The following is a 13,058-nucleotide window of genomic DNA, read 5'->3' as shown; positions in this document are numbered from 1 at the left end:
AAGGTCAGCATAAAGAAAAGGGGATGGGTTCTGAAACTCTGACACTGCTTAAGTTACAACTACAGCAGTAACTTATACTAAGAATATCATTCACCAGTCAAGCAATCTGATAAGAGGAATTGTGGAATATGTCCTGCACAGTGTGTCAGAGGGGCTGCTAACTCTATGGTGATGGTCTACTTTCCACGGACAGGAAAAGTTTGCAAGTTGCCTACTCAAATAAATTACACTTTACTACTATATGCGATACCTCATGCCACAGGTATTATGATCTTAACAAAACAAAGCAAATATATACATCACACATTTTAACACAGCTCATTCACATTTAATTTAATGATGAGGTGAATTTAACAATGCAGCAGAAAGCTGACAGTGATACAACAGGAATGTCCATCTGTCAAACTTCCAAATTCAGAAGCAAATCAGAGATTGCAATGGGATTGTTGAGAAATAAGCATTCCAAAAAAAACTTTCTACACACAAAAAAAAAAGAAAGCGGTTGAGAGACCCCCAATTAATTCAAGAAATCAACATATGCAGCAGGAAAGAATAAATATGGATGGAAAAAATGTAGCCCCTTTGGTTTAACAGGATGGGCCATTGCACAGAACACTATCGCATACAACATGTTTCCAGTGTATTCAAATAAACTTGGGACCCCCTTTCCCAATTTCTAAATGGGGGGGGGGGACAGCAGCAAGAAGAATACAAAATAGAACATGTCTACAGGGTCCAGCAATGGCAAAAAAGATCTGAGCAAGTACAAGCAGTTTACAGACATAGTGGGGGGTGCAGAAGGGCAACAATAAAGTCGTGTTTCTAATTCATAAAATAGTACAAATCTTACACAGCTCAAACTTCTTTACAGGAAATTTTGAAATGTCTGCCTTGCTCATTTTAGTAGGCTGACTAACAAATTACTAATGGTCAAATTCAAGCAGAGTAGTTGAGGAATGTCCAAAAGAAGTTTAGAGTCACAAAGTTGTATGACAAGTGCTTCCAATAAATACCACATTGTAAAACTAATTACATACTTCAAAACAAACCATTTTAAATTATTTGTTACCAGTGACTTCAAGATAAGATGCCATGCAAATTTAACGGTAAACTGCATCTCCAACATACCTCTCAACTATACAAATTTTTGTAGAATGTCCGGATTTTTGCCTCATATTTTTGGTCCATTTTCCATAAGTGTTTTTCTGGCAAATCACTGGCAAACGCATTAAAGACTGAAGTCAGAAAATGATGGCAGACATATGAGTTTCAGACTTCCTACCCTTCAGAAAATTCATGCCAATGCAAAATCCATTCTATCAACTTTCGAAGTTTGCAGGAGCAAAATTTAAACACTGCCTCTATTTTGGGGCCTTTGTCGTCACCCCCCCCCCCCCCCCCATTATTTAGGGCTCTGTCTAGATTTCTTATTCCAAGACACTGAGAGGTATGATTTCCAAGCAGTAGTGAAAATCCACTCTTGCTTTTTTAAATGTGTATATGATGTTTGGGGAATCAACTATAAGCATAACCATTTCCTGGCAATATCTAGAAAAGCATCAGTAGAGAGATACCAAAAAACAATACAAAACAGGAAATCATATGCTTGGTTACCTAGGTACAAAATGCAGTGGCATACTCAAATCCGTAAGTGGAGTTTATCTATACAGAATCATAAACACTAATTATTTTAGATTAAAAAAAAACACAGGAAAACTAAACACTGAAATCTTTACTGAAAAGTATTGTCCAAAAAGCCATTGCTTCATGACAGAGCTGCCTTCTTCATTCAGACTGAAGAATCTATCTCAATGTCAAGATGTACCTATGAAACATGAAAAATACATGACTTCTGAACTGCAAACAATTTCATCTCCCTTTTCCCTGTTCAACCAAGTGACCTAAAGATCACAATCATAAAAGCAGTCATGTTAACAAGTTAAAGCATGGTACTAATACTTTTGCATCACCTCAGACCTCCCTCCATCTTACATGGCCACTGCTTTCACTACTTCACAACAGGAACACAAAGTCCATAATCAAAATGGACAACTAAAGGGAACAAGACAGCTATGCAGACTGGCAACACCTACTCAGTTTATCCTAGGTAAGCAAAAGCTAAGCAGCCTTTATGTACAAACAAGTATCTTCTGCTGTATGTTCAAACTGCAGTACCACTGCCAGAGTCTAGCCAAATGTAGTTTCAGTCCCATCATAAAACTCTGTTGAACACAAACGCAGCCAGCCCCCTACACAATGATCCTTGCACTTCCAGTCATTTCATTACAATGTGGTCCAGTCACCTTCCAAAGTGTCTTGATGCATTACACAGAGTCTGCCATAGTCATACTGTGTTCATTCAGCATAGAGCTTTATGCCCCAAACTTGTTACTCAGCTCTTTAAGGCCAACTTATCTCACCACGGTGCCATATTAAATCACTTATCTTCCACCCACTAAAGTGTTAAATAATTTTATTACATCAGCATCTCTCATAGCTAGGAATACACCACTCTTTCTTTTCTATAAGGCAGTGTGCGTCTGAGATCACTTAATCCTAAAATATAAATTTAGTACTTTTACTATTTTTAAATATTCTTTACAATACTTTACCTTTGGCATACACAGTTCCAAGATTCTTCAGAGGACATTAGCTCACCATGTTCTTCCTTAAAAATGGAGAAAAAAAACGTAACAGTGAAGAACCAACACACACATGTACAAGCAATATCACCACAAACATGTAAAGAGTCACTTTAATGAATTAGCACTGTTCCAAAGTTTTTTCAAAAAAAGTACAGTTGTGTACCTACCATAAATGTAGATATTTGAGTATTCACTGTTGCAGTCATTATACTTGGGTTATCCTGCTGGCAGGCTACCCGCAGTTGGCCTGAATTCCAAAGTCCAGGTCCGGTGTCGGTTGCTGTCACCTCTTCCCTGACGTCAGTCCACCAGGGGTATAAAAGATGCAGCAGAGTCATTTTCTTCAGTTTTTCTTGCCCCAGATGTCAGGTGCCCCCAAAAGGGTAGGCTAAAAATTCTGCTCATAAAAAAGCAAGCATTAACAAACATTACCTTCATCTACAAGCAAATACACTACATGGGTTGTACAGAATAGAGAAGTACAGATAAGTCCCAGCAATGAAAGGGGGATGAAGGGAGGGTAACCTGGACTGCAACAGTGAATACATTCGAACATCTACATTTATGGTAGGTACACAACTGTACTATGTTCATCGTGTTTCACTGTTGCAGTCATTACACTTGGGTTGAATCCCAAAGCTGAGGTTGGGCGGCTGGGCCTAGATAGAATTAGGAGTGGCTATGAGGCCCTGCAGAACTGCAGTGCCAAAGCCTGCTCTGGATTTAGAGTAAAGAGGTAAGTGGTAGTGCTTTGTAAAAGCGTGCACTGAAGTCCAAGTTGCAACCTCCAAAATGTCCTTGGTTGGTACTCCTCTGAGGAAGGCTGCTGAAGTGACTGCTGCTCTGGTTGAATGTGGCCTAATGCCCTTAGGCACTGATGTGCCATGTTGTGAATAGCAGAAACGAATGCAGTGGCCTATCCATTTTGAAATGGTCTGCTTTGAAATAGCTTTTCCTTGTGATCCTGCAGCATATGCCACTAAGAGTTACTCAGTCTTTCTGAAGCTTTAGTTTTGTCCAAGTAGAAGCGTAGCTGTCTGTGTATGTCCAAAGAATGCAGAAGTCTCTTCCCCCTTATTCTGTGGGTTTGGATAAAAGGTAGGCAAATGGTTTGGTTAAGAGCCACACTGCACACTACCTTAGGCATAAATGTTGGGTTTGTCCTTAGAGAAAGCCTGTCCGGATGGAAAATAATAAAAGGTTCCACAGCCATTGGTGTCTGTAACTCTGAGACTCTTCTTGCCGAGGTTATTGCTAGGAGCAGAGCTGTTTTCCATGACAAGTATTTTATCTCAGCTGTATTGGCTGGCTCAAAGGGAAGTAGTGTGAGCTTTTCCAAGACAAAATTGAGGTCCCATGCAGGTTCATAGGTTGGTACTAGGCTATCGGCCCTAAGGCCTATACAAGCTAGCCATAACAATTCCCTGGATATTTCTTACCACAATATTTACTTCCCTGGACCCCTGTCTAGCAGGGCGACTGACATAATCCCCGGGGTGAATTTCCTATCTCCCATCCAATCGTCACGGTTCCTTTTGAAGAGGGCCAAGGAGGCCCTCTGCTTGACATGTATGGGCAGTCTATTCCAGAGTTTGGGGAGTCCCTGGGTCAGGAACCTTTCCCTTCAGCATGTTTTGTTCATTGTGATGGAGTGTGCGGCTCTGAGGGATTGGGATTTCTTTAAGTGGAGCATGTACAACAGCTCAGGGTTTGACACCACCTTCTATGTTAAGCAGAGATCGCCTCTAAGTAGACACAGTACAGCTGGAGTTTTTTTTTTTTTCTTAAAAGAAGGTCAGCATAGGGCATCTGCTTTAGTCCTGAGATTCTTTTAGTGAGGTATTTCTGCGGCCTTTCCAGCTGTTGCAGATGTCTTGTAAGGTACTCACCATAACATTCCATCTGCATTGTTGTTCATTTGTCTTCAACCCGTGGATATAAACACAGACATCAGTGCCGAGTCAGCCATATCCAAGCCATGGTGCTAAAACTGAGCTCCTCCCCTACCCACAACACCCCTCTCTCCCTCACCACCTCAGACAGAGTTTGCCTGACAAATAGGTTCCTGACCCAAACCCCCTAGAAACACTGCGAAAGTCAACAACTTCTAGAAGAGGAGGCATAGAGAGAACAGAAGGCTTCCTCTGCCAGGCCAAGCACTCATGGAAAAGGGGGAAGTAGGGAGGGAAGGTTGAAAACAAATGAAAAATAACAATACAGATGGAATGTCATGGTGAGTACATAACTTCGTTAAATGACACTGTTGTATTCATTTGATCTTCAACCTCTGGGACAGAGTCCCCAGCTGCTTCAGCCTTGGAGGGCCCTAAGGAAGGATGTTTTGGAGCATGGCAGTACCAAAGGAAGCTCTGCTCCTAAATGAAATATGCAATTTGTAATGGGATCTGAAGGTGTGAGCCCTAGCCCATATAGCTGCAGAACATCTCAACTGTTACCCTGGAGGAAAAAGCTGATGAAGTAGACACAGCCCTGGTGGAGGAGTGTGTTTTCACTACAGAAGAAAGAGGAATACCATGCTTCTTATAAATAAAAGTGCTACATTTCGCAATCCAGTTGGCAATGGTTATCTTGGAAAAAGGTGATCCCAAACTGGATTTAGAATAAGACATACACAGCTGACTGGACTTCCTGAAAGATTTGGTCCTGCCTAGATAGAAACGAACCTGCCTATGTACATCAAGCATGTGTAACTGATACTCCCTTTTATTTTGAAACTCTGGGAAGAACACAGAGATGAATCATCTGATTAATATTCTTCTCTAATGCGACCTTGGGCATGAAAGAAGGATTTGGCCTAAGAGAAACACTATCTTTGTGAAAAATAAGGTATGGGGGTTGAATGCAAAGCACTTGTAATTCAGAAACCTGCTTAGATGAAGTAAGAGCTACCAACAGAGCAGTTTTCCATGACAAAAACTGTAGATCCACTCTTGCCCAGGGCTCAAAGGGAGACAACACCAGCACTTGAAATACAAAGGTTAGACCCCAAGGAGGGGACTGGGTCCTTAACTGAAGGCCGTAAAAGAAATGTTCCTTTCAAAAAGGCCTTGCACAATCTAGAAACGGCCAGAAAAGAATCCTTTAGTCCGATATAATGGGATATGGCAGCTAGTTGAACTTTAACTGTAGAGAAACTGATACTTTGGTTGAAGATACAAGACAAAGTCTAAAACCGATGGAACAGAGGCATGAAAAGAATCCACCAAATTGTGGGAAGCCGTAATGGAAAAGTTCTTCCATTTACTAGCATAAATCTTCGAAGTGGACAACTTGTGAGTGGAAAGCAATATATGCTTCACAGGAAATGAAAGCCCAGGAACTCTAACCATCACTGGAACTGCAGAAGCCAAGCTGTGAGCTTCATGCCTTCCAAATCCGAATGATAATCTTTGTTGGAGGTCTTATGTTTTTGGCCCCTCTGAGGTACTGCCTTAGCAGTGGATGTGAAAAAATAGGTGGATCCGTATTGCAATGAGCTAAAACGGCAGAGGCATGGATCTTAATTGATGAGAAGGATAGGCCTTTGTCCAGCATCTCAGTTAGGTATTGTAAAATCTGAGGAATATTTGGTACAAGCGTGTCCATTCCTTGTGCCTGGTTCCAAGCACAGAATCTCTTCCATTTTTCTGTATAGGATTTTCTGGTGCTGGGCCTCCTGGTCTCAAAAATAACACCCATAACCAGGAATAGTCTTGAGTAAAATATTTGTCCCTGCTCTTGCTGTGTTACTCGCTGAATGGCCCTCCTGACCATGAGGGATGTAACTTGTTTTTGTGCCTCTGCCCATTGATTTTGTGGCAGGTCTGGCATACCTTTTGCCTTTGGCAGGGTGTGAAAGTGGAACCTGTAGCCCTGGGACACTATATATTCAAGACTCATTTGTCCTGGGTGATTATATGTCAATTTTGTGAAAAAAAGTGCTAGTTTTCCCCCTAAGGGAGCTGCCAAAAGGTAAGTGCTTGGTAATGGCAGAGGAAAGTCATTGGGACTGTTTTCTATATGGCTGTGATTTGTCTTCTTCGCTTTTGGAGGTAGAAGCACCCCATTGTTTAGGCCTGTATGAGCCTTGGGGCTGGGATCTGCCTCTTTGTGGCCTGTCTGACACTGGAAAGGACCAATTCTTAGAAGTCCAGTTCCTGCTAAATTTGGGTGGTTGTACCTGTAAGAAATCATTGACTGTCTGCATAGATTTCGCTTTATCCTCTATTTTCTTCAACACCTCTTCTGCCTTAACACCAAACAAAGCATCATGCTGTAAAAAGAGCATCCAATAATTTTGCTTTAACATGATCAGGCAGATTTTGTTCCTTTAACCAAGCATGACTTCTAATGATAGCACCCGTAACAGCGGCCCTGCAAGAGGCCTCCAGTGAATCAAAACCACATTGCAAAGTATGTTTTCCCACTTGTTCAGCTGCATGGAATAAATCCTGCATTTCCTTGTTATCTGCACATTCAGAATGTCAACATTTTCTGTTTTAGCAGTGACATTAAATATTGCTTATATTTAAGCATATGAAACTGACACTTTAAAGCCCTTACAGCCAGGGTAGAAGTGTAAAATGCTTTCCCCCATCTGTCCAGTGCCCTAGAATCCCTATCAGAGGGGACAGGGTTTTTCGCAGTGGAAGCCTTGACCCCCTTTGGGACCCTGAGATACAGTTTCTGGGTCAGCAGCAGGGTTTTTATATAGAAATTTGTGGGAATCTGGAACCCTGTAGTATCTGTCTGGCTTAACAGGGGATAGAGAGTCAGGAGACAGGCTGGACTGAAAAACATCTACTATGTGTCTAGAACAGGTGGAATAGCAAGAGGTCTGTGCTGAGGTAGTAAAAGAAAGTCTCTGAGCCTTTTCTTATATTCTGAGTATTCTTGGCTCTCCCAGTGAAAGTGCTCCCTCATGGTGTGAAGGGTTTCCCCAAAAGAATAACCCTCAGGAGAAGAGGCTGAAGGAATAGGAGTCTTCAGCATCAGAATCCTCATAGGGAGGAAGGGAGTATCCCTGTTCAGAAGAGGAATCAGAGGAAATGGAAACCTGATCTGAAGATTCATATTCTGTTTCTTGCCTAAGCCTCTTATCTGGAGGGGGATGGGAACCCCTGATCAAAGTAATTAGGTCTTCGGCCATTTTAAGCATCTGTTTTTTAGGCATGGAAGTCTGTGCAGGAGAATGCTGTACTTGTTTGTCTTTAGAGCTGCTTTAGTCTTTGCCTTTGAAGCTGAGGTTGGCTTAACATACAACTGTGTAGGTCTGAAAACACCCTCAGAAGCCGATGCCTGCTCAGCGGCTCCGGACCCATCTGAGGGAATAGTTTCCAAATGTCCAATACCTTGAGTATCCAGAGGCCTAGTCGGCTCCACGTGGGAGTCGGAAGCGGCCTGTGGCTCTGCGGTAGCAGGCGTCAGGGGCTGCAAAAGCGCCTTACTGAGAACCGGCGACTGGTCTAGCGGAGGCCTCGGTCGGTTTTGGACCTCGGATGCCTGTCCTTTTCCTTGCGCTTTTTATAAACTCCGGTCATCGGCTGTTCCGAAGGCATTATATAATTCTTTGGCCAAAGTAATGAAAGGCAGAATCGAACAGACGCTTAATAGTGCGTTGGTTAAATCTAGCACAAAACCAACAGCTAGCAACGTCGTGGTCAGGGCCTAGGCAAGGAATACAGTAAGAATGAAAATCCTTAGGAGGTATTTGCTTCCCACAAGAAATACAATTGTTAACTTTTTCTGACATTGGTCTGGAGCAAGAAAAAAGTTTCCCCAACGGGGTACTTAGCTTTAATGAAGACTTCGGATCTGAAATTCGGTTTTGAAAATCTCAGGAGTCTGCCGACCGGCTCTTGCGAACTGCTTTTGCTTCGGGCACCGCGCGGCAAGAAAGACTGAAGAAAATGGTTTCGGCTGCATCTTTTATACCCCTGGCGCACTGACGCCAGGGAAGAGGCGACAGCCACAGATTTTGTCTGATTGTGACATGCAGGTATGCCTCTTTTCGGTCCAAAGTTACAAGCCAAGCCTTCTTACCCAGCATGGGCAGAAGCTGCTGCAGAGTCAACATTTTGAATTTTGGAACGTCCAGAAAAGTGGACTTTGGAATTCAGGCCGACTGCAGGTAGCCTGCCAGCAGGATAACCCAAGTGTAATGACTGCAACAGTGAAACACGATGAACATCATTGTGATGCAGCACTGTACAATATATTTTAAAAGCTTGTGCAGTTCTGCTTTATTAAATGGACAAAGTTATGCAAATTTATAGGAATTAGACAAGACAGCACAACTGTGCAAGGAAATTACAAAAATAAACATGAAATTCAACAGTAATTATTGGAAGTAGGAAATAACACTCTCCAGAGAGCACCCCAGCACTACCAGGTTATACCTCATATCATGCTTTTCGGCCCCAAAACCCGGACCGAACCACAAAAGGAGGGGGAGTTTCCATATTTATCAAGGATATTCACACCTCCAGGTTAGTGGCATTGCAGGAAGTATCGGAGACCATCCATGTGCAACTGACAGTGGGCAAGACTGCTTTTCAGTTTATAGCATCCTAGAGGCAACCCTCTCAAAGTCAGGAATCCCACTCGGCTTTCCTGAAAACATTGGAGAACATGAAGATCTCTCCGAACACCATTATATTGGGCAACTTCAACTACCCAAACATAGACTGGGAGCATTACTCAAGCCCCAGCACCTTAGCCCAAAGGTTGCTGGAATTTATAAACTCAAATGCTATGGAACAACTAGTCACCACTCACACAAGAGGGGAAAACATACTAGACCTGATGATTACCAACATGGGGACTCTATGCTCGATACCAGAAGTATATCCCTCATTGGTAAGATCAGACCATAAATTAATTTCACTGGATATCCACATCCCGACCCCACCCCCAGCCCAGAAAACCACAGTGAAAAACTTCTCAAAAGCGAACTTCACACTTCTCAAAACCGAAGTGGAATCCTTCAAGGCCCCAGAACCAGTGGAAACTACGGCCCAAACTGCAGAATCCTATATAAACGCATTCTACGGACATCTCCAGGAATGCATGGATCATGCTATCCCAAACAAAATCAAGACCCAATCATCCAAAGGCAGGCGTCCAGTCTGGTGGACCCCAGCCATAAATAAACTGTACAACAGAAGGAGGAAGCTACTACACGATAGAGCAAAATCCCTAAAAGGGAAGGCATCTCTGATCAGTACTAGCAAAAAATTACGACCCCTCAAAATCCTCCAAGGCCAGCTTCAAGAGAAAAATTGCACAGGACACCAAAGACAATCATAAGGCTTTTTTCAGTTATGTTAGGAACCTGGGATGCAACTCCCAGACTTGTTCTGAGTTGATTCTAAGCGACAAAAAATACACCGAACCCACAGACATCGCCAATATCCTGGCAGACAGGTTCAGTGCAAACTTCTCCACCCCCTCCCCCCTAAAAGAGCAACTATCTATCCCGGCAGAGTGCAGCCTCCCAAACATCTCTGATGCTCAGGTGAAGGCCGCCCTCTCCAAAGCAAAAAAACACTGTTCCATGGGACCAGATGGCACCCCGGGTTGCGTCCTACATGAACTCCAAGAAGAACTAATCCCTCAAGTAAAACTGCTGTACAATCTCAGCCTCACTACAGGATATGTGCCCAAAGAATGGCATACAGCAACAGTGGTCCCACTCCACAAAGGTGGAGCCTCTGCGGACTCTGGAAACTATCGCCCCATAAGTCTGACTAGCCTAGTCTGCAAGGCTATGGAGAGGATCATCATGGAACTCATAAACAAAGACATTGGGGACCTACAGACACTAGATCCTACCCAATTTGGCTTCGTCAAGGGAAGATCCTGCCTTTTGAACCTGGTTGACTTCTTCGAAACAGTCACCAAGGCCATAGATGAAGGGAAGGTAGTCCACACAGCCTATCTGGACCTCGCAAAGGCATTTGACACAATACCCCACTCGGGCATCACAGATAAGCTATCCAGCCTAAATATAAACCCCTATATGTCACAAGATGGGTCGCAAACTGGCTCAAAGACGGAACCCACAGAGTCAGAGTTGCTGGAGCCAATGTCAGACTCGAAACCGGTCACAAGTGGCGTCCCACAAGGTTCTGTCCTGGGACCTCTCTTGTTCGGTATTTACTTTTCTGAGGTACAGGCCAACGTGGGAGGACTATGGCTCACCAAGTTCGCAGATGACTGTAAACTGGGCGCCATAATCGACTATCCAGCTGACACAAACATCCTTCAAAAAGGTCTCGCAGAGACGGATAACTGGTGCCACAGCCATGGTCTAAAGCTAAATGCCAAAAAGTGTATAGTCATACCCTTTGGCAAAATCAATGTGCCCACAAAATACCACATAGGTGGTAACCCATTAAGTACAGAGAAAGTAATTAGGGATCTGGGGACCCAAGTTGATAGCAATCTCTCCTTTGACAACCACATTGCCAAAGTGGTTACAAAGACATTCTGCATAGCCCACCTCATCATGAAAGGATTCACATCTAGATCAAGAGAGGTAATCGTGCCCCTTTATTCATCCCTCATCAGGCCCATCATAGAATACAATGCCCCCTTTGGGATGTACCTTACCCGACACCTGCAATTAGAAAGACCCCAAAAGTACCTCACCAGGAGGATCAAGGGACTCAAACAGATGCCATATGCTGCTCTGTTAAAAAAACTCCAGCTCTACTCAGTTGCATACCGCCTACTTCGAGGCGATCTATGCCTGACATATAAAGCTATGTCCAGCCCAGAATTAATAAACATGCTCCACCTCAGTAAATCTAAATCCCTTAGAGCCACGTGCTAGAGGGACTTGAACCTCAGCACAGAAATAAATAGAACATGCTGGAGGGACAGATTCATAACCCAGAGGCTCCCTTCACTCTGGAATAGAATTCCAATTCATGTTAGGCAGAGCACCTCACTGACTCACTTCAAGAAGAATCTTGATGAGTGGATGGGGGATCGTAGGTTTGCCCCGGGGATTACTTCCATGTCACTACTAGACAGAGGCACAGTAAACTAAACTTTAAAAAGGGTACAGTATACTCAAATCAAGGGGTGGCGTAAGCCAAACACAATCGGGCTAGGCTTATAAATGCCCCAGGGCAGATAGCCTAGTATGAACCTATGAACACAATATAAATATATATCTAATAAGCACAAACTATACATTCAACAGATAATGCAAAATTAAGCCTCATAATTAGTGGCACAGGTAGCACTAATTGCAGCTCTTGGTTCTCTGGTACAGGTTCATAGGGGGAGATACCCTCTCTGCAGGTTGTACGTGTCCTCCCCATTTGTCCACAAAGGTATACACCTGGTGCTCAGGACTCCTCCACATCCCAAAAAATAGGCTACTAGGTGATTTATCAAGCTTTTAAACTGTTCAAAGGTATAAATGAGTGTATGTGCATTCTACAATTACACTGGCAAAACCATCCAAGACTACCGCCATTGCCTTACACTTGTCAAGTAATGGCTCAGGGTCAAACTGTGTCATCTTAAACAGAAGAAGGGCACTAAAAACGAATGTACAAACCAAGTACAGTTGTGTAATAAAACTCACCCATAATAATAGATGTTCAAATGATCACTGCTGCAGTAGTCTTAGCTATGTGAGTTATATCTTGTGAAAGATGTCAGAGCCAGCTTCCAATGCTTAAGGGTACCTTCTACACTCCAACTGCTGACAGCTGGACAGAATCAACCATCTGGGTAACAAGCCCTTCAGAGCTTTCATGCCAACTGAAAGAGGAGGCCAGATCCCTGAAAAAAGGTCAGTGCTGAGGTAATCAATAAATGTCCTTACCATAGCAAACAAAAATCATAAAAGGGGAGGGCAAGGAAGGAGCAGCTACTGCACAAGTGATCACTCAAATATCTTTTATACTAAGGTTAGTAACACAATTGTACCATGTACATCATTTGATCAGAATACTATAGCATACAAGGTTTGAGACATGGCATGATTAGGGTTATGGAGCTAGCAAAGCCTGCTCTAGACCTGAAAAAGGAATCTAGTTTGTAGAGCTTTGTAGAATCATGTAGTGAGGACCAAAGGACCCACTTCCTGAATCCAGAATGCTTCTAGATTCCACTACTTTCCAACAAGCCACTGATGAAACCAAAGTCCTAGCAGACTGTGCCTTGACCTTGTCTAGAACTGACATGTTATGGTGGGAATAACCAAACGAAATAGCATGGAACATTCATTTGCAAATAACCTGCCTTAACACAAGTTGTCATTTTTCCTATCTTAACAAGAAATAAATACCTAATCAGAATTTCTGAAGAACTTAAGAGTCCTGTCAGGATAGTATCACAGTGGTCTTTGGACATCCTGAGTATGAGAAAAGTACAGTTTTGTACCTACCATAA

General features: G+C 43.0%; 1 long non-coding RNA gene across 1 annotated transcript in view; it reads right to left on the bottom strand.

The window, feature by feature from the left end:
- Positions 1-13,058, bottom strand: part of LOC122800952 — a 917,013-nt gene that overhangs the window by 446,995 nt on the left and 456,960 nt on the right. Inside the window, exon 2 of the long non-coding RNA XR_006364660.1 lies at positions 2,613-2,668. This is a non-coding gene — a long non-coding RNA (uncharacterized LOC122800952). The remainder of the gene's footprint in view (positions 1-2,612; positions 2,669-13,058) is intronic.

Source organism: Protopterus annectens, chromosome 4.part1 (genome assembly GCF_019279795.1).
Source record: "Protopterus annectens isolate FY-2018-M chromosome 4.part1, PAN1.0, whole genome shotgun sequence".
NCBI lineage: Eukaryota > Metazoa > Chordata > Ceratodontiformes > Protopteridae > Protopterus > Protopterus annectens.
This window is presented reverse-complemented; position numbering and strand designations above follow the sequence as displayed.